A 25262-nucleotide genomic window follows, 5' to 3' on the forward strand; every position below is an offset into this window, starting at 1 on the left:
TTCCTCAGACACTGAAATTTCTATAAACTGCATGTCAGGCTTTCTAAGCTATTCATATCTGAGCAATTTAAAACCTGAGGGGTTTTCTGGAAAATATAAACATATCAACAAGAGTATTTTATTCCAAATCATCTCAAGAAATGAGAAAAGCCTAAATTAAGAAAGAGAAAATTACATTTAGGAGGTAATATCTTAAGCTTTCACTGTAAATGGATAAGAACTCATATTTATCAGAGGCAAAAGCATGCATGTAGTATACTGCATCATGTCCGAATGGTTTTTGATGTACTTCTAAACTCTGAAGACAATAATGACAAATTATGGACACCAAACTAATCTCAATGAACTACCCAAACAAAGTTAAACATTTCAGATATAAACTTGAACATCAGTGTTGGCACAGATCTTTTACAACAAAATGTTGTATTTGGTGGCAGGAGTCTCAATGTTTGTCACAGTATGCTTGTGTTCTTGTGTTTTTATTCTATAAAATGATATACATAATGTGTTCTATTTACAACCAGGATCTACATAAGACATGAAAAAAGTGTTAAACATAGTGCTCAACATTTACTAAAGTGAGAAAAAGCAAGTTTTTGATATGATTTCAAACAGTTTTAGACATGAAAAGGTTCTGCATTCTCTGTGTTAGTTAAAGCTACATAGAATTTTTTTGTTTAGTCTGATCTGGTAAAAGACATTCAAAATGTACTTGTCTGTTGTTTTTGTTTAAGATATTTCTCTCCGTAAAATATCTGGTCAAAAGAAAGAAAGAAAGTCATGCAGGAGTGTGAATAGCTTGGTTTGAATTGATTTGTGATAGTGAATCACCTTTAAAGCTTCCACTGATCTGCACACTGTGCATCTTTAGTGAAGAAAAATGATACTTTATGGAAAAGAAAAGCATATTATCACATCTGGCCCATGATTCTGTGCAAGCATCGCTTGGAGGCTGTGTTCCAGATCAGCAGGGCAGTGTTTGAGTTCAATGTTACCTTTGCTTCAACATTAATCTCACACATTAGAGTGACTGGCTGTCAGCCCGTGACATGTCTTTCATGGATTAACAGTGTTACTGGAACGATTCTTTGTTCCTACTAATGCTGTGAGCAAAGTATCGAGGGAGCTATCAAACAGCAGATAATTAACTCAGGGGCCGACCGAGTTAGTAATAGAATGATGAATTATTCAGTATTTGTAGGCTCTCTCTCCTCATATTGCAGGCAACACAATAGTCACTGAGAGTCATACTCACTGAAAATTAGAAATTCATTTTTGTATACTGCACTGTATAAATACACTCAGCAGAATGACTCAACTATTTGAATAGATGTGCCCAAGCAAACAAGCAAGTTCTGTGTTAGGTTTTGTTAAGTTTGTCTTTGTTTTATGCTTATTTGTTTTTGTTTTCATGTTCTTCTTGTCTTCCAGAGTCAGTTCCTTGTATATCTCAGTCTTGCTTTTCTGCTCTCTGCTCCCCCCTCCTGGCCATAGATTCCAACAACAGTTACACACAACCTTTTGTGACACTGAATCAACTTAGTAAATCCTCAAGTGAATGAAACAACACACAAAGCTTTAATATGGGCTATCTTTCAATGTACACTGAGTGCAAGTGCACCATCATTTTTATCAAGACCGAAAGCTCATTAAAGATTGATTTTAGAATTATTTTTCACATCAAAATAACTTTCAGTTTGAGGTTGCTGGTTGTGTGGATGGGAATATGACCAAAAGACACGAGGCTGTGTGCCCTTGAACAGCCTTAAGAGTATGAAGGCTCTGGGAACGCTGCTTTGAGGGTGCTGATTCTTATGTCTATTTTGAAACAAGACTACAAAGTTGTTGTTGATTTTTCTGCAGAGCAGTTGCGCTAAACCATAGAGTCTATCCATTCAAGAATAAGGGACAGGCTATGTGGGATTTGATAATACCTCTTAAAACTTGGCCTGTCACAGGCCTGTCACAGGCCTGTGTAAGGAGAAGGTCAAATTGTGACGGAAGACATTTTGCCGAGTTTGGTACCTAGAAATATGTATCTCTTTGTCCTCAAAGGCTATGCACTAGTTGCCCCCCCCCCCCCCCCCCCCCCCCCCCCCGTCCAATAAATACACACACTTTACACCAGGGGTCGGCAATTAAGTTTGGACCTGGGCCAATTTTTTTCTGACAATGGTATTACGGGCCATGGCCATGTTTTTCTATTGTGGATTTACATAAATGCATTTCATTTTTTTTAATTTAAAACATTTTTTTCTTCTATACACTGTTATTAGGCTGAATGTTGCATCTCCTGGCATCTCTCATGAAACAGGCGATAAAACATGAGGTTTGAAAAATATCTTTCAAAAATCATATTTCAAAAATTCCATCTTGCGGGCCAGATATAATTGATGGCGGGCCACTAATTGCCTACCCCTGCTTTACACTGACAATGGAAGGACTTCAGCCAGAGGGTTCTTCAGGTTCACAGCCATAATGACAGATACTAGAGGTCATTCTTGTCTACAACTTTAACTTAAAACAACCCTTTATTCATTCTTTATCATCACATTTATCTATTTATTGTTTTGACTGTGACAATAAAAATTTCATCAGCTGACATTCAAATAAATGTTTTTGTCCCATTACTGTACACCACACTGCGTGTGGTAGCTCTTGACAATCAAAACAAAACTTTACTGTGAACAAAATTTGGGTAATGGCTCAGGAAAAAAAAAAATCTTGGACATATACTTGTAATTCTTAAGCAACCCATTAAAAACAGAGTGTGAGAGCTAATTATTAAAACGTTAGCTCATCCAACAGTCCTACGTCATCCACGCGCCAACGGTCGTGACATCTCAACGTTTAAAAGGAAGTTAAAAAAAACAAAACCAAAAAAACGGTTAAATAAACGTTTGGAATCAGTAGCAGTTCTCAACGGCTGGAGAAAAATATTTCCATGGTCCAATAATTCAGAAACTCAGAAACGACACAAGAAGAAAAGCTGAACATTGGAAGCTACAAATACGTCGGATGATAAAGTTTCGGTAAGAGCAGAATATCAAACTTGAAAAAGTGAATGAACAAACAACATAAACTGAGACGTAACGGTTGAGCTAACATACCTTATCAGCTAGAAAGAAAAATAATTAGCGTTTATTCATGCTCAAATTGATCAGGAACCTCACCAAAGTAAGTTTAAATAATATAGAAACACAATAAAAACATTTTTTTGTAATTACCTGCTCCTTTGAATTTGAAGGAATTACTTTTAAAAATGTTTGAAACATGGATCAGATGTTGCACATCCAGCGCTTAGGAACTGAGGAGACTGTTGATGTCACTGTATGCATTTTATTTACTGAATTACAGGAAAAAGTTGATAAATCAACAACATTAGTGGCTAATAGTGTTTTCTCAGAGGGAATAAAGGGAACCGTTGAGTATTACGGCTTAAGGGGTGATTCTCCCTTCCAGACATCGTTATGATGGACACACCCAATCCAAAAGCAAACAAGTGTGTGTCTCAGGTAAGTTTCAGTTGTTTCTTTTCAGAATTAAAGCAGCCCATTTGATTCAGCTTATTCGTTGAGATACAGCTCTAGTTACGTAGAGCAAATACACTTCTACACTATTTCCGACTCTTGTCTTCCTTCAGGCCAAACATAAGCAGGCAAGAGAAGAGAGGAAAAAGCTGCTCACCCCTGCACACAAGTACATGATTGACATCCTGGCTGACCGGCTGTCTTTGGCACCAACAGAGGTGGAGGAATTTGTTTTGGATTCTCCTTCAGTAAGTTCCTCCTCAGTGTGACTCCAAACTGGTACTAATGCTATCAAAAGCAGAAATATCTCACCAACACAAATCAGAAGTCAGGTGATCAGCTGAGGTTTTGTGGGATTGATTCATAACGCGTTATTTTTGTGGCTTTTTCTTCAGTTTGGTGTGATGCTTTCTAAACGTTTCGTTCCAAGGTTATGTTTTGTTTTTGGTTGTTTTATACTTGCATCGTAATATGATGCAATGATTAATAATGTTTTTGTGTTCTTCCTTTTTTCTTGCTGACTAGCTGCTCGCTTTTGATCATTTCTTCGCCTCGGGGGGCAGCAAAACCATTTCGTTTGTGTATCAGGAGTCCGAAGTCCCAGGAATAGGTATGAAGAAATCTGGAAAGTCTTCAATTGGAAAGACTGTCCATGCTTATTTTAATTGAAATTTTTTCCGTTTGACAGCTGTTATGCCGGGTTTTATATACTAGTATTTTTTTTGAAGTAAAATAGGAAAAACGTCCTATTTTCGAAAAACTGAAATACCGATAGATGATACAATTTTAGGGAAAGTCTTCTAATCAAATTTGATTGATTATCTTGCATGATAAAGACCCAGATATTCCACACAACATTATGAACTGGAATGTTTTTTCATCTCTTACAAAACCATTTGGATTTGATTTCAGAATGTGGGCGCGTATATCCTGGACCAAGCAAAGGGGGCAAAGCAATGAGGCTGTTTTTAGCCAATTTAGCAAAAACGTGCCTCACAGGGATCTGCTGCTCCTTCACACGGACCAGAGTGGACATTCCTGTGAACCCAGAAAACATACACGAGGTAAGGTCAAAGGTGGCGTGTCTCAGTAATTGTTAAGTATTTATTCTTGTGTTATGTGTCATATCAAAAGATGTAATCACTTTATAGAAAAGCTTTTGTTTCAGCTTATTCTTTATCACTACTCTATACAAACTTGATGATTAAAGTGTTACCCTTGCTTCTGGAAACTTTATTGAACAAGACAAAAGATAAAAATGGCACAGCTACGTCTTAGCTTAGCATCTTCCTTAAACCTCCGGGTTCCCTCCCTGAGCAGCTCACCTCATGGCAGTGTGTGTAGCAACGTATTACATCACAATAATAACATTGTTACAGCTGTCACGTCCAGTTATTGTCATACAAAGAGAATCTCTAATAAAAAAGTTAATTCACTAATAAACACTGTTTATACACAAGCCATTTAGGATGGCGAAGTGATCTTTGATAATGCACAATGTTCTTAAAGGGGAACTCCGGGGCATTTGAAGCGTGTTTCCATTGCTAGAGGTTGTCAAATAATGATAGTATGACACAGAGAGGTGCGTATCTGCGCTCCCTGTGTGGAGATTGCTCTGTCCGCACAGCATGTCATGCGAGGCTAATACGTGGTGGCTAAGGGGCAAGCGCTAACCCTTCCACGTAAAACAACAACTTGCACACTGCAGAAACGTCACACCACTTTATAACCCATCCGACAATAAAGTCACAAGCCTTACCATCAAAACCATATGCATGGTTCTCACATTACTGGCATGGGGAGGTTACAAAACAACTGTATAAACAGCATGTAACTCACCGGCTGGTTGTAGGCTCGCGCATGTGAAAGCCCAGAAGAGTCGATGGAGGATAATCCCATATACAAAACAATTATATTCTCTAGAAAAACTGCGTTCAAGTATTTAAAACATTACAACAATACATGCCCAGTAATATTGTTGTAATGTTTTAAATACTTGAACGCAGTTTTTCTAGAGAATATAATTGTTTTGTATATGGGATTATTCTCCATCGACTCTTTTGGGCTTTCACATGCGCGAGCCTACAACCAGCCGGTGAGTTACATGCTGTTTATAAAGTTTTTTTGTAACGTCCCCATGCCAGTAATGTGAGAACCATGCATATGGTTTTGATGGTAAGGCTTGTGACTTTATTGTCGGATGGGTTATAAAGAGGTGTGACGTTTCTGCAGTGTGCAAGTTGTTGTTTTACGTGGAAGGGTTAGCGCTTGCCCCTTAGCCACCACGTATTAGCCTCGCATGACATGCTGTGCGGACAGAGCAATCTCCACACAGGGAGCGCAGATACGCACCTCTCTGTGTCATACTATCATTATTTGACAACCTCTAGCAATGGAAACACGCTTCAAATGCCCCGGAGTTCCCCTTTAAAGTTATTCATTTGTTGGTCTTTTTAACCTAAGGATTAAAACCAAACATATTTTACTTTACTAAGGTTATGTTAGGAGTTTAATGCATTATTAGCAGTTAGCTAATGTTATGTGCTCCACAACGTTATTTGATGACTATGTTAAACTAACGCGAGCAGTAAAACCTCCACAGACAAACACCCCACCGTACAAAAAATGGCTGTTTACTGAGGAGCCTTTGATCTACGGAAACACCGTTTACAGAGTAACGACTCACCGACATGGTGTGCTGTGTTGGCTTCAAACTTGTTTCTCGTCTTGAGCGTGGGAGGGGGCTTCTTATGTAAAAAGATGGCGGACTTTGATGTGGACGGTCTACTTGTTTTTACAAATGCATGCATCTCCTTGTGATTCTTCTTTTTTGTTGCCCTCCTCTTCTCTACCTTTTTCCTGGATAAGATCTGTGAAGCGCTGAGAATATATTAAGTCTAGTTGAGTGTATACATGCAGGATGGATTCGACTCCCAACTGCATTATCTGCGTATATTAGTCTGGCTTTGAGAAGTTTGATTTCATTCCCTTGGACTGACACGTTTACATTCATTTTTAGTCTGCTCTGGTTTTTCCTGTTGCCCAGATGTGAGGTGTGAGCTGCTGTGCGTTTTGGCCGCTGGTTTATAATCTGAACGTTTCTTTTTTCAACCTCTGTGGGGTCAATTCATATGAATTTACAGAGCTGATTGCTTGTTACTTTTTCAAATGAAGTGGTTTATGTTCTTTACGTGATTTACAGAAATCACGCTCTCTATATTTGTGTACTCTGCTATCTCAACCAGATGCATTATCAGGTACCAAAGTTTGGCACAGCTGATGTAATGTCAGTCAGTAGTTCGAAGCAAGAGCACATTTTCATGAGAACCCTAACATCTCAAACCAAATCATGTTTCTCCCTCACAGTTGAAATGTTTTCTGCTTCGGATTTCATTAAGTGATGGGTTGTCTTTTCTTGATGCCTTGCAGGAAATCTTTTTCTCAATGATTGATGCCAGGGATGGCCTCCTGAAAGGAATAAGGGATTCCTACGATGCACTGCTTCCAGCCCTTACTACAGGACAGAACTGGGGAGCTGTAGACAAGTCTAGACATGGAGCAAAACTTAAAAAGAACTTCTTCTATTCCTTTAAACATTTTTTGAACTCTTTAGATGGTAAGAATGTTTCACATTTATTGCCAACTGAATGTGAATAAGTTATTGGAGGGTGGCTCTTTAGAAAGATTGTAACTTTAAGCTCCATCTCTCGGGCAAATCTTACTCAACTGATTTCAAACCATCTTATGTTGAAGTACACAATAACAAGCAATACTGTAACCAAAAGATGGTTTGTAACCAGTACTGATGATTTTGTACTTTGTCTTATTTATACTTCAGATATCCAGAGGAGCAATGAGAGCGTCGTTCATCTGAAAACAGTCACAGATATTGACTTGTCTAAACTGGCCTGTCTGGATGATATGAAAGCTGCGGCTGCCAACTTTGACATGGTGCAACGGCTGGAAGAAATTCTGATGCAATGGTGCAAACAAATCGAGCAGGTTGGTAGATTTCAGAGATTATATTTGATCCAACAACCTTAATTTGTGCTGTTAAATGCTAAAAATGAATTTGCGATGACTGTGATGGGCACAAAGCTCATTGGTTAGAGATGGTGACATCAGGCCAAGATGGATCAGATAGTTATGGAAGATTGGGAATATGATAGGATTGCTCAGACAGCAAAGCTTAATGGTGATGTTGGTGATGTATCCATTGTCATCAGGTCCTGATGGAGAGTGATTTGTTGAGGAAAGAGGATGATTCTGCCGGACCACTGAGTGAGTTAGAACACTGGAAACGAATGTCTTTACAGTACAACTCTATCATCGATCACATCAAAAGCCCAGAGTGTAAGGCGGTGGTGATGGTGCTCCATCTCAACCATTCCAAAATAATGAAGGTACTGACACAAGTGTTCAATGTACACAGAGTAATACCAAAGCTATTGAACATTTTCACTTTGTATCAGTTTTAGTGTATGTAGTTAAGGTTTGCTGCATGTAAAGAGAAATTAAAAACAGTCTGTGATACATAAATCATGACAAATGCCTGAAAATTGCAATGTAGAAGATATCGACGTTGGATAGCTTGCAATGATCATGGATTCAGTGTTCACTGCATGTAGGTGATCTTCACAGATGTATGAAAAAAATAGTTTTTGGAAATGATTATTTGTTAACACAGTACAGTATGTAGCCGTTCTGCATTAAGATGATGCTGAGTAGGCACTGTTTCATTTCACTGGAAAGTGTTGGTGTCACATCTGAGCCTAGTCCTGAATTATTTCATGTATTCTGATAAAATCCTATGCTAAGATCATTTGTGAATGACTAGATTTATTAAATCAATCAATGGATTCCTATTAACGCAGTCTTGTACCCGTGCAGGTGTGGCGGGATCTCGACACGAGGATAACATATCGTGTCAATGAGGCAAAAGACAATTTCAAATTCTTGTCAACACTTGAGAAAGTCTTACATCCTCTGTACAACAGTGACCCCGTATGTACATTTAACAGTTTGATTCTAATGAATAGTTTGTGTTTGGTAACACTGAATTAATATGTCCTTATTACATTGTTTTGTACTATCCAGGCAGCCATTATTTAGACAACTTATATACATTTTTTTTAACAAAGAATTAGTAAAAAGTTTGCAAGTTTGGCAAACTTAAGTGTAGAAATAGATGATAATTCATCTTCATTGACCCTCCTAAATCATGAAATGTGATTTCAGGTTTCCATGACAGAAAATGTGCCGAAGGTCATCAGTGCCATTCACATGATTTACCGTGTTTCACTATATTACAATACAAGCGAAAAGATGTCTGCGCTGCTTGTCAAAGTAAGTGAAGTGTGTTCAGTTTCTGAAATATTTAAGTTGTCACCGGAAAACGTAACTTTCATGAGAAGACGCAGTGCAAGGATCCAGCTCCCTTTGTAAAACTGTAGCCACACAACTGACCACTTTTCCAGATCACAAATCAGATGGTCACAGCATGCAGATCCTACATTACTGACGATGGCAGTTGTCTTATATGGGATCAAGATGCTGAAAAACTCATCAGAAAAATGCAGGTGACTGAAGCTGATATTACTAAACATTTGGGTTATTATTACCAAGGCTTAAGATTACACATTTTGACATCAGTAGACTGTAGCTGTCATCATGTTTCTTTTATCTTTGGCAGGTCTGTACATGCTTATATCAGGAGTATCAGACCTGTTTCCAGAAAAAAAAGGTACAAGTAATGGAAGAAACTGGGAAAACATTCCTTGAGGTTTCAGAGATGCAGATTTTTTGCAAGTTTGAGAGCTTCTGCAAGCAACTTGAAAAGGTGTTGTCTTTGTTCATTCTCTTAAATCTCCATCCCACTTCTATCATAAGGCCTTGCAATGTGACGACGAATATTGTCTTTTGTAGATCAAGAAAATAATCACAGTGTTCAAGACATTTGAATCTCTTGAAAAGTCAAACATTGAAGGCATTGAGAAATCAGCCAGACAATTCCACACTGTGTCCATGAATCTGAAAAGGAAGAAGTATGACATGTTGTCCCCGAGGACGACTGAATTTGAAACTGATTTTGTGAACTTCATGGCTCAAATGAGCCACATTGAGGTAAGTGTAATCTACAGCTTGTACCCAAATGTTGGTTCAAGCTCATTTTTTCAGGAAGCCTCAACCAGATGAAGATCTTTAGTGAAAGTTGGGAACAGGTTCATACGTGCAACATCACAGCAACACTCATTTACTCCAAACAGCCGTTGCATTCACACATGGCCACACTTAAAAGAATTACACGTTTAGGAACAGAAAGAAGGACTAGTAAGATTGTAGAATCTCTGAGGAATGAGGATCTACTGCTTGTATCGACACAGCTTGAAGCTGAAAAAAGAAAATAATATTGACGTTGTATTCTCAGAGTATCCCCACAATCTTGTCCTTTTCCACAGAGTCAGCTCCAGGCATTTATGTGTTCGTACTTCTCAAACATCATCTCATCTCAGCAAGCTCTTTGCCTGCTACAGCGGTCAGTACAATTTGCAGAATTTGGAAGTATGACATGAAGACTCTATTCTAACTGTGGCATTAAAAGGAAAAAATATAAGCAATCTATGAAATTTGTTTTGATAGTTTTCAGAAGCTGAACCTTCCCTGTCTTGCAACTCACATTTCCAACATTTTGGGTGTTATTCTTCAGCACTTTGCTTCAGAGGTGGAGTTTGTGAAAAAGGTATTCAGTTTGCTTGGGCTTAGATACCAAACAATAAACCTTATTAAACGTATTAAGCTGAAAGAAATCTTCAGATGAGTGAAACATTTTGAATTGAAAATGGAAGAAAACTGTTAATGATTTTAGTATGTTTTGTAAACTTCATTTGCAGGTCTTTGACAATCAGAAGGATGACATTCCATTATCCAGAAATATGCCACCAGTGGCTGGCAGGATTGGTTGGGTCAGACACCTCTATAAAAAGATAGAGGAGCCGATATTGTACATGAAAGTGAGACACAGTTTCTATCAGCAAAACAACTTTACAGTTATACTTCACAGTGACATTTTAACGACGATCAAATCTCCCTTCCTTTGCAGGAAAACTCGGACATCCTATGTAGTCCCGTGGGACAAGATGTGGTCAGAATGTACAATGGGACTGCAGCTATGTTGGTCGAGTTTGAGCTTCTTCAACACGAAACGTGGATGGAGAAAGTTTCCAAACTAGATCACGGTTGGTTCTCTTGTTCTGATGTCATAATTTGACACTAATGGCAGAAAACAGCCCCTGTCGATTCCATTATTGCACACTGTTAAAACGAGCTTTCTCTGTTCCGTATAACAGTCTTGAACATTACCCTGCTGGTTCGCCACCCAAATACTGGAAAATTAGTCGTCAACTTTGACCCTAAAATAACCGAAGTCATTCGGGAGGCTAAGTGTTTGTTGAAAATGGGGCATAAGGTTCCAACGCAGGCTTCGCTTCTTATCAAGATGGAAAGCAAAATAAATGCCCATCACCTCAGACTAAAGGTAAACCGGGATTTACATTTTTTTTACGGGATTGTTTAACTTAAGAGAATTTGACCTGTATGCCTTTTTATAGACCATTCTGGAAGATTTTGAATCCACTTGTGAGAGCATACCCGCAGACTTCAACAGTTTGATGGCTTCAAAAATAAAAAACGTAAGCTTTTCATACCGTGTGTACGGCAGGTGGTCCGTCTTCTTTAGTGGGAAATTGTTACTTGATGAATGTGAACCCTGCTGTAGGCAGTGGGAAGGGGTTTTGCCGATTTGAGAAATGTCTCGAGCAGACGTGTCCTGAAGAGCTTTTGATTGTAATTCTACATCCTTAAAATGTCCAGGTGGAATCTGCACTTCGACACGGTTCGGTGCTGCTGACCTGGTCTTCCCTCCTCCTGGACAAGTTCTTTCAAAATGTTGAAACTGCTCTGTCTGAGCTCCAAAATCTTGTAAAAAAGGTTTGTTGATGAATAAAAATTCTACTGATACTGAAAAGTATCAACATCAGGTTAAATGTCACATTGTTCAGATATGTTTGGGTTGGTGTGACAGCTCTCTTGGACAAAAGCCACGCTTCTAGATGCCACTTTCTTTTTCAGGTGCAGGATATTTGTAAGATACAAATTGATGATGTCCTCAAAGACATGTCTGAGACTGTTCTGATAGAGCTCCCAGAAGGCCGTGCATCTTTGCTGCAGCAGCTGGTTGACCACAATAAGGCATGACCATCTTATTTTTATTCTCCATATCCATTAAGGGAAGTTAAAGTGTTTTTCATCCATTACGTGAGTTTGAAACAATCATTACTTTGTCAAAGAGCAAAGGCTCGATGTCGTGGTTTGAGTAAACTTTTGAGTTTTCCAATGAACTCTGAATTCTGTTTCATTGAAACGCTCGTAGTGCAACTATTCCTCTTTTGTTTTTCAGAACCGTTGTAAGGAGTGGGCAAAGACACTGGATTACAAATGCAGTTATGTTAAAGGAGCTGTTATGGAGTTGGGTAATGTGTTAAGTGCTATTTATGAACCAAAAGGCACCAAGATTGTGGAGGAACCTGTTCAAGGTGTGTAGCACAAATGTAAATGACTTTTCTTTTCGTATAATTAGCATCTCAGCTTTTTTTATACATATATATATATAAATTTCAGGGAGGAGTGTGACCTTCTCAAGAGAGAGCAAGAGGCTTTTAGAGGGTCCATTGAAAGATAAACAGATCAAGTTCGAAAAGGTATGATTGGATACCAACTGCAAAACATGTCTTTTCTATAAACTGTTGTGTGCCAACACAGGCATTAATGCCTCAAATAAAAAATCCTCATTTCAGGAGTTTAAGAAGCTTTATGAACTCTTCAGTACAAAGGTATTCGATGCACTTGTCAAAAGCACCAAGTTATCCCTGGAGATCCTTAAAAGGAGAATTTGTGGCACCAAGTGAGTATTTCTGGGTTTAAATAAGAAGAACAGTATCACAAAGAAAGGAAATAACCTCTGAAAGAGTAAAATCAATAAATGTGTATTTTAGCACTTACCAGAGGGCAAAGATTAAGCCGAAGGTGGTCCCACTGATTCAGTCTGAAGCCCAACTGGACAAACCCAATATGGTGAGTTATTGTTTTCTTTCTACTCATGGTTGGATGATTTTCATTCGCTACAATGGTTTATGGTCAGGGGAAATACATTATCTTTAATTCTTTGCCTGTCTTGTCAAGCACTACAATGTTGCTACTATGTCTGATATTTGTCCTCAGGTAATGATTCCCAATGTAGATGAGATCCAACAGGCCATAAATCAACTTATTGACTGTGTGTTGGAGGTTAGCAAGGGTGTTGCTTGGCAGAAGGAGTACAGTCAAGATGACACACAGAACAAAGGTTACTAACTGTCAGCATGCACATACATGACAGCAGACACCTGATAAAACAAGTCCGCAAATGGGGATCTCCCATAAATTGTCATTTGATCAGTTATAATTAGGATTATTTCATTTAAACTTTCATGTATTATATTAGTTTTAATATCATACATTTTTTAAGTTGTTAGATACGAGCATGCAGAAGTCTGTGAAGATGTTTCAAGTGCACTGACTTGTGTGTGTAAACAGGAGCGAGGGGCCTTGGCTGCAATTAGTTATTGTGACGACATTATCACGAGATCATGAGTTTATTCTACTTTTATCTGAGGATAACAAAACTACTTTCCATGGGATAACAAGGTCAATTGCTATAGTTTCCACCAGAAAATGACCGTATAAAGATGCAGCTTATCAGCAGTCAACAAGCAACCTAAATCCCCCAAAAAGCTGTTATCCTGCGTAAAATGTAACTTTTAACAATACAATGGCTGCACAAATACTGCTTTAAAAATGAAATCCCACAACAGACATTGTCAAAATAGCTTACTGTTTTCATCTGACAATCAGGTGTCTGATAAGTAAAACAATCATTTGAACAGGATTGGTTTTGTTCATGAAATTGTCAAGATCAACGTTTGGTTAAAACTGTGTTTAAATTAATTTATTTTCCCTTTTTTTTTGTCCTATTTTCATCACAAAAGGCAACAATTTCTTCCAGAGTGTTTTTGAACACAGGGACATTAAAAAAGTTGTGGTCGATCTGAAAACTGCAATCAGCTCCCAGAAGGAACAAGCAAGTGACGTTTTGAAGCATTTCGATCCTTTCAGGGTGATTTGGAATGTGGACAGGAACCTCAAAGTCCAGGTTTGTTTTCCCTAGAAGACATGTTGGCTGTTTTTTCCCCTATAATGATAACGGTTTAATTGTCTTCATTTTTTTTTTTTTACAGGAATTTATGGGTAGCAATCCATCCCTGATTCAGATTAAATCTGAAATCCAGTACTACGACTCAGTTGAGCAAGACATTGATGCTATCAAGCCTGAGATTGTTTTTGGGTCTACTGAACTTTCAACAGGTAAGCTGTTGTTTTTTTTTTTCTTTTTTACTTCTATGCTGCCTTGCGAAAGTATTCGGTCCCTTGAACTTTTCAACCTTTTGCCACATTTCAGGCTTCACACAAAGATAGAAAATGTATTTTTTTTGTGAAGAAAACAACAAGTGGGACACAATCGTGAAGTGGAATGAAACTAATTTCAATGTGTCAAACGTTTTTAACAAATAAAAAACTGCACCGCCTTTAGCTGCAATTACAGCTGCAAGTTGCTTGGGGTATGTCTCTATCAGTTTTGCACATTGAGAGACTGAAATTCTTGCCCATTCTTCCTTGCAAAACAGCTCGAACTCAGTGAGGTTGGATGGAGAGCGTTTGTGAACAGCAGTCTTCAGCTCTTTCCACAGATTCTCGATTGGATTCAGGTCTGGACTTTGACTTGGCCATTCCAACACCTAGATACGTTTATTTGTGAACCATTCCATTGTAGATTTGGCTTTATGTTTTGGATCATTGTCTTGTTGGAAGATAAATCTCCGTCCCAGTCTCAGGTCTCTTGCAAACTCCAACAGGTTTTCTTCCAGAATGGTCCTGTATTTGGCCCCATCCATCTTCCCATCAATTTTGACCATCCTCCCTGTCCCTGCTGACAAAAAGCCGGCCCAAACCATGATGCTGCCACCACCATGTTTGACAGTGGGGATGGTGTGTTCAGGGTGATGAGCTGTGTTGCTTTTACGCCAAACATATCGTTTTGCATTGTGGCCAAACAGTTGGATTTTGGTTTCATCTGACCAGAGCACCTTCTTCCACATGTTTGGTGTGTCTCCCAGGTGGCTTGTGGCAAACTTTAAACAACACTTTTTATGGATATCTTTGTGAAATGGCTTTCTTCTTACCACTCTTCCATAAAGGCCAGATTTGTGCAGTGTACGTGTGATTGTTGTCCTATGGACAGACTCTCCCACCTCAGCTGTAGATCTCTGCAGTTCATCCAGAGTGATCATGGGCCTCTTGGCTGCATCTCTGATCAGTCTTCTCCTTGTTCCAGATGAAAGTTTAGAGGGACGGCCGGGTCTTGGTAGATTTGCAGTGGTCTGATACTCCTTTCATTTCAGTATGATTGCTTGCACAGTGCTCCTTGGGAAGCTTGGGAAATCTTTTTGTTAGGGATGGCTCGTTTGACACGGACGCTTCGGCGCTCGTTTCATCTTCGTGAAGCAAAGTGGTTCGGCACAATGTTCCGGGGCGTGTATGAAATGGCGCTAATCACGTGATTGATGACGTCCGAAGCGCCGAATGCATTGTTTGGTGGAACCACGGTTCAGAGGTCTCTCATCGTTTGAACACTTGGGCGCGCTATTCTCTATAAAAGGAGAATGAATCCCAAACTGGTTTCCCAACCAGTTCTGTTGCCCTGTCAGAATTGAATTCAATTCATTGCTCTTTTCCATGGCTTCTGGCAAGAAACGTTTTGTGGCTTGGGATCACTTCACCTTGGTTTCTCCTAATAAGGTGATACTATTGTATAGGGGTAGGCGGTATGCACGGTATCATACCTTATGCGGTATTTTTCACCAACGGTAGAGATTTTTTTGCCATACCTTATACCGCAATAGCTCATGAGTCCTGTAGATGGCAGTAATGCAAAGTTTTGAACATCCGCTTGGATATGCCGTGCGACAGTAATCGCAAGACAAGGTAACACGAGTAATTTGTTTTACCACCTGCGGGGTAACCATGCTCCGGAATATGAAACGAGTCAAAGCCGGTGTTCTGTCGATTTCTCCTACTTGTCGAGATTTGCTACTTTGTGGTTTTGCGCATGCGCCGAGCCGATTTTCTAAGTTTCGTTTTCACGCCCATAATGTTTTGCTACCCTGCGTCTCAGCTGGTGTGTAACGGTAACATCCTCAAAATCCTGATTATTTTCTCTTTTGGAAGACATGGAAAGTAATAAAACACTCATCGTATTAACAAGCAGTTTAACATGCACAAATGGGGTGTCTGAAACATGACGCATATTTGAGCATGTTGAATAAGTGGAAGGCGCCTATGAAAGTTCCGTTATCCAAGAGGCAGCGGCTTTTCTCTCACAGAGTTTATTCGAGGAAATGTACCTTTTCTTGTTTTTTAAATATAAATATAACGTATATATTTTTATATTTCCTGTGTTTTCTGTTTTGCACAATAAATTTAATTTAATATTGCTGCAAACATCCTGATTGAAAGTGTTTATTTGGTGCTATGGTAACCACTGAGAAACTGTTCTGTTGTAATTTATATACAAAAGTACCATACCGCGATATATACCGTATACCGTCAGTGGCTCAAATTTTACCGGGGTATACATTTTAGGCCATACCGCCCACCCCTACTATTGTACAATATACTATTGTGTGATGTAAGATGTTTGCTAGTTTTTGTTTTTCAAGTGTAAATATAAGCTTTATTATTATTATGGGTATGCATGCTAATATAGTTCTCTTCTTAAAATAAGGGGGCAGCACATTTAAGAATCTAAGTTATGTAGGACAATACATTCATTTTGGACTTGTTTATTTAGCACATATCACAAACAAAGCGCTTGCGGCCATTATTACACAGCTGTGTCCCGTGTACCAAACGCCTCTCTGTCTGTGTTCTGACAGAAAGGTGTGTTAATTACGCAAAGTGTTTCTGAATTATTTAAAACAACTAAAGTGTACTATTATTCTTAGCTATGGATGATGTCTTTAACTAGACATCATGTAGATGGTGGGTTGACGCAGTCACTTAACTGATAGCTCAGTGATTAGCTTAGTGGCTTTTGCATCCAAAGGTTATGAGTTTGAATCCAGCATTTTACAAGTTTGCCCTGCGTTTATTTTCTTGATATGCAGAATTTTATTTTTGTAGTGTCAAGGAAGCAAAAGCTTGATTCTGTGTGGGTGGATATGATTGTTATGGATGTGCAACCATTTTCTATTGTGGAAGATAAAGGTTTCAAGGTACGGTGGCTAGTAGTTCTAGTAGAACTACTAGCCACTTTCAATGTAACACAAGCACTTGTCATATAAAATCACAATTTTCTTTCTTTTACGCTTTTTATTTTGTACATATTAAAGTATAACAAGGACAATGAGGCTGGTTGAAGCAGATGATACTTGCGGTGCACCACCAGATTCCACTGTTCTGTGTGGTTTCAAAGCCCCGAAACTTTGGTTCATTTCCTGGCACAATCAGATGAACTCTGTGGAAGCTTCATGAGGCTTCACCGGCCATCCCTACTTTTTGTATCCAAATCCGGCTTTAAACTTCTCCACAACAGTATCTCGGACCTGCCTGGTGTGTTCCTTGGTGTTCATGATGCTCTCTGCGCTTTGAACAGAACCCTGAGACTATCACAGAGCAGCTGCATTTCTACGGAGACTTGATTACACACAGGTGGATTCTGTTTATCATCATCAGTCATTTGGGACAACATTGGATCATTCAGAGATCCTCACTGAACTTCTGGAGAGAGGCCCCGTTTACACAATAGGAAGACGCAGATATTTTCCTGCAGTTTGGCCTCTCATTTACACCAAAACCCCGTTTTTATCACAGAAAACGATTATTTCTAAAACCTCCGGCCAAAGTGGAGATGTCTGATAACGCCGGTTATGTGTTGCCGTGTCAACTGGGAGAAACGGCGTTCTAGGTTCTTAAACGTCACATTATGCGCCAGAAAATGCTTAACGTCATGCGAGCGCCTTATGTTTACAGTTTGTTTGGCTACTGATCAGGATTATCATGGATGATGTTAAAGTTCTACTAATTTTTACGTTTGTGCAAACGATTCTGGCCTTATTGCATTTGCCACCCCAAACCTGCTCGCACAGTTCAAAATAGAGGAGCATCACTTTTCCGTGGCTCTCCTGCGTCCAGTATCCACTGACTGTCTATATTTCCCTCTTATTGCCTTCAGTTTTGTTGTGATATTTGCTCGCGTTACCTCCTCCTTCACATGAGGAAAGTCCTCGATTCTGAGGATTTTGATTGGCTTGCATGGCTTTATTCGCGCTTTTATGCGGGTTGATGTAAATGACAAGTTTTTTGAAAACGATGTTGTGTGCACGATGTTATTATTGAAAACGGAGGGGGGGAAATATTCGTTTCTCTAAATACCCGGCTATGTGTAACTGTGGCCTGAGTTTGCTGCACTGAAAGTAAAGGGGCCGAATAATATTGCACGCCCCACTTTTCAGTTATTTATTTGTTAAAAAAGTTTGACACATCCAATAAATTTCATTCCACTTCACGATTGTGTCCCACTTGTTGTTGATTCTTCACAAAAAAATAAAATGTTATATCTTTATGTTTGAAGCCTGAAATGTGGCAAAAGGTTGAAATGTTCAAGGGGGCCGAATACTTTCACAAGGCACTGTATCTACGGCCTGGTAAGGATCAGAGGATTTATCCATTATGATCTGTTAAACCTTAAAACTGAAGGAGGGTGTACAATCTTTTTCAGGGTAAATGCTGATTGGAAAACCCATGATATTGGTTGTACCGTCACATGTTAGCCTTTGCTAGTTTTTTTTTTTAATTTGGTCTTTTAAAGGAGTGATTCAAGCTTTACATGGGAAATTCTTTCTCTTTCCTTTTTTTAGGTTTATTAAAGAAGGCATTGATGGCTGAGACCAAAGCCTGGAAGAAACTGATCTGCAGATACTTGAAGGAGGATTACAAGAAGAAAATGATTAACATCAGTTTACACATCAACAAATACCTTGTACAAGTATCGCATTCTGTTTCTAATCTGGAAGATGTGCGTCATGCCATGGGCACCCTGTCAAAGCTTCGAGATGCTGAAATTCAGACTGATATGACATTAATTTCTATTGAGGTATGACTAGGACGGTCATTCGTTTTTTTAGACATATACAGTACCTTAAGCAGAGCTCCCTCTTTGACCTTTACAGTTGCAAACATTGCAGACTGATAAGAAACATGAAATAATGTTGTTTACAGGAAGCCTTTGAAATATTGACCAAAAATGAAGCAGAAGTGACCAAAAGAGAAGCAGAAGGAGTGTACAATCTGAGGCATCTCTTCACACAACTTCAGTCTAAAGCTGTTAGTACTATCAAGACATTCAGGCTTTTTTCTTTAAATGATTTTTTTCATGATGTGTTCCTCTGTAACAAAGCTTCGATAATGAATTTTGAACTCGGATTTTCTCAGAGATCAGTGCAAGATGAGCTGGTTTGCATGCAGCCCAAGTTCAAACGAAACCTTGTGGAATGTGTTGCTGTTTTCGAGAAGGATGTTTACTCTTTTAAGGAAGAATACGACTCTGTAAGTAATCTGTGAATGACCTTGTTTCTATGGGTGTTTGGAAAAATGTAGACGTTCTTATCAGCTCATATGATCCTGCATTTCAGGAAGGCCCAATGGTTGAAGGAATTCCTCCACAAGTAGCCAGCAGGCAGCTGCAAGCCTTTCAGGTACCATTACTGCTCACTCTCACCGTTCTATATTCCAGTTAATGTTTTACGCTTAAAACATGTGAGGAAGAAGAAGAAAAGCCTTTAGCTTTATTTTGAGTGGAAGATTATCTATTTTGATAGAGACTTATAAAGACAAATTGAAAAGAAATTCAAATCAAAAGACTACAAACTACATGAAACAGCAGTACAAAAATGTGAAATTACATTTAATTTGAATTTTGGTTTTGGTTTTATAAACATGGCAGTTTTCTTCTCGTTTGCTGAATCTAATTTTATTGCCAAAAAATGTTCTTTTTACTCAGGCTAGATTTGATGAACTGTGGAGAAATTTCACCACATATACTTCTGGGGAGCAACTTCTCGGCTTACCTGTTACGGAGAATAACTTTCTACACCAGAAGAAGTTTGTTACTATCCTGACAAAGCTTTCTATCAGAGCCATCAATGAAAATTCCATTAATATTAACTAACAAAGATTGTAATATCTTTTAAGGATTTTTCCTTTTTTTTTTTTAGAAAAGAGCTTGAGCTGCTTCGGAAACTCTACGGCCTGTATGATACAGTGATGAGTAAGATCAGTGGGTACTATAAAATCCTGTGGACAGACGTGGACATTGAAAAGATCAATGCAGAACTTGTGGAATTTCAGAATAGGTGGAGTATTTCTGAGCCATTACAACCTGCTTTGTGCCAGCATTGTATTTTTGATTTCTTTTGTATTCCTGTGATAGATATATTGTTTATCATCTCTATTTGTAGGTGCCGGAAGCTGCCCAAAGCACTAAAGGACTGGCAAGCCTTCCTTGACCTAAAGAGGACCATTGATGATTTCAATGAGTCGTGCCCGCTGCTGGAATTGATGGCAAACAAATCCATGATGCGGAGACACTGGGACCGGATTGGAGACTTAACTGGACACCAATTTGAGGTGGAGTCCAAAACCTTTATGCTGAAGAACATCATGGAAGCCCCTTTGCTGAAGTACAAGGATGATATTGAGGTTCGCTGGAAGTTTGAATACATTTAATTCCACAGTTCTAGCAACAATATTTCTTCTTTTTGTATGTGTCTAACCTCCTTAGCCTGGCTTTCTTCATTCATAGGACATCTCCATATCTGCTGTAAAAGAGAAGGATATTGAGGCCAAATTGTCACAGGTAAAAGACTTGTGGTCTGGTCAGACCCTTAGTTTGATGACATTCAAGGATAGAGGAGAACTAATGCTGAAGGGGGCAGAGACAGCAGAGATTCTTACCATCCTGGAGGATAGCTTGATGGTACTGGGCTCACTGCTAAGCAACAGGTAATACAAGTTAACAACAGCTTCAGATTTACATTCCACTGATTAAATCAGTTCCTAAGGAGCCTTGAACTCCGGAACAATATAATGAAAGTCTGTTAAACTAAAGTGAATGTACGCACTTAGTTAAAGAGGAAGAAGTAGAAATAAACTTATCTTGTTCTTAACAGATTTGACATTTACCAACAGCATTTTACAACACCTTTAAAGTTTTAAGTAGCTTGTGTCCTTATCTGCTTTGTACAGGTACAGTGCATACTACAAAACAGAGATCCAGGATTGGCTCTCCAATCTTTCAACATCATCGGAAGTCATTGAACAGTGGGTTATTGTGCAAAACTTGTGGATCTACTTGGAAGCTGTGTTTGTTGGGGGTGACATCGCCAAAGACCTCCCACAGGTGCAGTTCATGCTTTCTATCCTGGGGAAAACTACACCTTAGAATGCTTCCTTAAGTAAAATTCAAACTGCCCTTTTTTTTTCTATTACAGGAGGCAAAACGCTTTCAAGATATCGACAAGTCCTGGATTAAGGTCATGCAGCGTGCTCAGAAGGTGCCAAAAGTGGTGGACTGCTGTGTGGGTGACCCAATGTTAGGGCATCACCTACCCGAGCTTCAGAAACAGCTAGAGCTCTGTCAGAAATCTCTTGCAGGGTAATTCTTTACGAACAACATTAGTCCAAATACTTTAGATTGACTCAAAAAATAAGATGTGCAGAATTAAATAGATTGTTGTTATACCAGTGCAGTGGGTGTTGATGTTACGTATTTCTAATTTAACAGTTACCTTGAGAAGAAGAGGCTCCTTTTTCCAAGATTCTTCTTTGTATCCGATCCATCTCTTTTGGAAATCCTTGGACAAGCCAGCGACTCTCATACAATTCAGGTTAAAATGAGTTTGAACATTGTTGTCACTATGAATATATGGATATACATATACCTATATATAGATATATATCATTTTTAAATTCATTTATTTATGTATTCAGTTATTGTTTTAATTAATATAAATTACAGCCATACATCTGAATGTTTGCATGATGTCTTAAAATGAAAATTCAAATAATCACTATGACCTCTTTAAGTTTTACTTGGATAACTTTCAAGTTGACATTTTATCACTTGACAAAAGTCAATTTTGATACAATTGTGTTTCAGTCTCATCTCCTTGGAGTGTTTGACAATGTCAACGAAGCAGAGTTTCATCCAACGGAATATAACAAGATTTTGGCCGTTCTCTCACAGGAAGGGGAGAAATTACCGGTATGTCGTGTGCTTTTAAAGAGTTTAACTGATTCATTTTGGTTTTCTCAACATGTAAAAATATTCCATTGTACAGCCCCAATTCCTAAAAGGTTTGACCACTGTTTAATGTATAATTAAAAACGGAATGCAGTGATTTACAAATCTCATGGATGGTCCCACTCCTTCTTTGTCCGGAGGACGCAGCGTCTGTGATTTCTAAAAAGAATTTTAAATTTTGATTTGTCTAATGACAAAACAATTCTACACTTTTCCTCAGTTCACTCTAAATGAACCATGGTCCAGAGAAGATGGCAGCGTTTCTGGATGGCATTCACATAGGTTTCTTCTTTGCATGATAGAGCTTCTTACTTGCATTTGTGCATGGCAAGGCAAGCTGTTCTCACAGACAGTGGTTTCTGGAAGTGTTCCTGAGCACATGTAGTGATTTCCATGACAAAATTATTGTAAAAAGTTTGTAATACAGAGCTGCCTGAGGGCCCAACGACGACAGAGATTCTACATAGATAGATTCTATCAATCTTTGAATGATATTTTGTACTGTAGACCAGTACAAGCTCTGCAGTTGCCTGATAACGAGCTGATCATTTCAATCAGGTGTGTTGGAGCAGGAAACCTCTAAAACATGCGGGGCAGTGGTCCCCGAGGACCAGGTTTGAAAAACACTGCAGTAGACAATGAAATATTGTGCTACTTTGAGGAACAGTGTTCTGAAATTGCTCCAACATTTGTTGACATAGTTTTTTTGCAGGTTGCTGACCCCCTGCTCCCTGCTACTTTAAGGGGCTTTTCCAATACCCAGTCATATCCAGCTGCTACACGTTCCTCCAGCTGTTTCCTTTTAGTAGCACTTGCTTTTCCAGCCGATTGCAGATCCCTTCCCAACTTATTTGAGACATTTTGCTACCATCAAGTTCAAAATATTTCATTAAACAGTAAAATGTCTCACTTTCAACATTTTATGTTTTCTTTGACCTAATTTCAACAGAGTGTCCCGACTATATTGAAATTGGGGCTGTAAATCCCTTTTACAGTTTGTGTAAATGGAAAAAAAAAAAAAAAAGATTTCTAATCTTTGGTAGTTTAATCTGTAACATTGCTTGGGTGTATCAATTCTTCGGTTTTTAGAAGTCTTTGATAATTGCAGTTTGATAAACGTGTATTTCTGCTTTCAGCTGGACAAATGTGTCATGGCGCAGGGAGCTGTGGAGCTCTGGCTTGGAGAGCTGTTGCTGCAACAGCAAGCCTCCTTACACTCCATCATCAGAGCTTCAGATCTAGAGATAAACGATGAAGACTTTGACCTTCTCACTTTCCTTGACAAATATCAAGCACAGGTGAGTAGACAACATTGTGGCCGCTTGGAAATACATTTAGCAGGTTGATTTCTAATGCAAGCCAGTATCTATCAGGTCGCCATGGCTTGCACCTCCAGCAGGTTGTACTGTGTGATATTTGCTTTTGTTATAGATTTTCTCCACAGCTTCAGTCTTGTACTAAATCTATGACACAACTTTCCTCCTTTGTGGAAAAAAGTTTTTTAAATAACAAGTGTGAATATCTTTGGAGTTTTGTACGGAAGCCCAGAGCGGACGTGGTACGTATAAACTTTTGTTTGATGGTTTTCGATCATTTCCAGAAAACAATAATCGTTTTCTCCAGATAACGAGATAATTATCTCGTTATCTGGAGAAAACCATCAAAAAAAAAGTTTATACGTACCACGTCCGCTCTGGGCTTCCGTAGTTTTGAGAGATACAATGGTATCATAATTGATTTCTATATTCATAGAGTTCCCAAGATTCATTTTATTCTGCCTTGTCTGTTTTAAGGTGGGCTTGTTAGGAATCCAGATGCTTTGGACAAGAGATTCTGAAGTGGCCCTAAGAATCGCTGCCGATAAGAAGGAGATCATGCCTCTTACGAAAAAGAGGTTTCACAACCTACTCAGCATGCTCATTAAACAAACCACCTATGACCTGAGCAAATTTGACAGAGTCAAATATGAAACACTTGTCACAATTCATGTGCACCAGAGTGACATTTTTAATGACCTGGTAAGGTTTTTTTCTTCAGTAAATGTCTGTTCTTTTCTTTCTGTAAAACACTTGAGTTAAGCTCCGCTTTGTTTGCAGGTAAAGAAGCGTGTGAAATGTATCAGCGACTTTGAATGGCTGAAGCAGAGCAGATTTTACTTCAAGGAGGATCTGGACAAAGTCATTGTATCCATAACTAATGTCGACTTCATCTATCAGAACGAGTTCTTAGGCTGTACTGATCGGCTGGTCATCACCCCTCTGACTGACAGGCAAGAAAAGAGAAAATTGATTTTTATAAGCAACTTGCTGTAATAAGTCAACTTTGCTTGTAGGTTTTAATTCCTATGTTGCATTCAAGAACAGTTTTTTTTTCTACAAAGGTGTTATATCACACTGGCCCAGGCTCTGGGCATGAGTATGGGAGGAGCTCCTGCTGGGCCAGCCGGCACCGGTAAGACTGAAACCACCAAAGACATGGGTCGTTGCCTTGGCAAGTACGTTGTGGTCTTCAACTGCTCGGACCAAATGGACTTCAGAGGACTCGGCAGGATATATAAAGGTACATTAGGCAATGAAACAAGTCATCGAGCAGTGGTGTACAGTTTCATTTATGTGATGTCCTATTGTGTTTTTATTTTCCAGGCCTTGCACAGTCAGGGTCCTGGGGCTGCTTCGATGAGTTCAACAGAATCGACCTGCCAGTGCTTTCCGTTGCTGCTCAGCAGATCTCAATTGTTCTGACATCACGAAAGAAACACAGAAGCACTTTCATTTTTACGGACGGAGACTGCGTGAACTTGAATCCAGAGTTCGGCCTGTTTATCACCATGGTAAGACATGGAAACACACAGTCCTATTAAAAGAAACTCCTTGAAACTAGATGGAAAACATTAGATATACAGTATATACAAAGATATGTCATGCCTCTGTATCTAGAATCCAGGATATGCAGGCCGTCAGGAACTTCCTGAAAATCTAAAAGTGCAGTTCAGGACAGTGTCCATGATGGTGCCAGACAGGCAGGTGGGTCAAGGCTTCTTTCTGTGGAGAGAAACGTTTTTCTTTTTGCTGTGGTCCTAACACATCCCTCTACACTTTTGTCTCCGACAGATTATAATGAGAGTCAAACTAGCCAGTTGTGGATTCAATGAGAATGTTAACTTAGCACAGAAATTCTTTGTTCTTTACAAACTTTGTGAGGAGCAACTCACAAAACAGGTG

General features: G+C 39.0%; 1 pseudogene; it reads left to right on the forward strand.

Annotated features, from left to right (window-relative positions):
* LOC142376957 (dynein axonemal heavy chain 8-like) overlaps positions 1 to 25262 on the forward strand; it is a 58387-nt pseudogene that overhangs the window by 15461 nt on the left and 17664 nt on the right.

This window comes from Odontesthes bonariensis, chromosome 3 (genome assembly GCF_027942865.1).
Source record: "Odontesthes bonariensis isolate fOdoBon6 chromosome 3, fOdoBon6.hap1, whole genome shotgun sequence".
NCBI classification, from domain to species: domain Eukaryota; kingdom Metazoa; phylum Chordata; class Actinopteri; order Atheriniformes; family Atherinopsidae; genus Odontesthes; species Odontesthes bonariensis.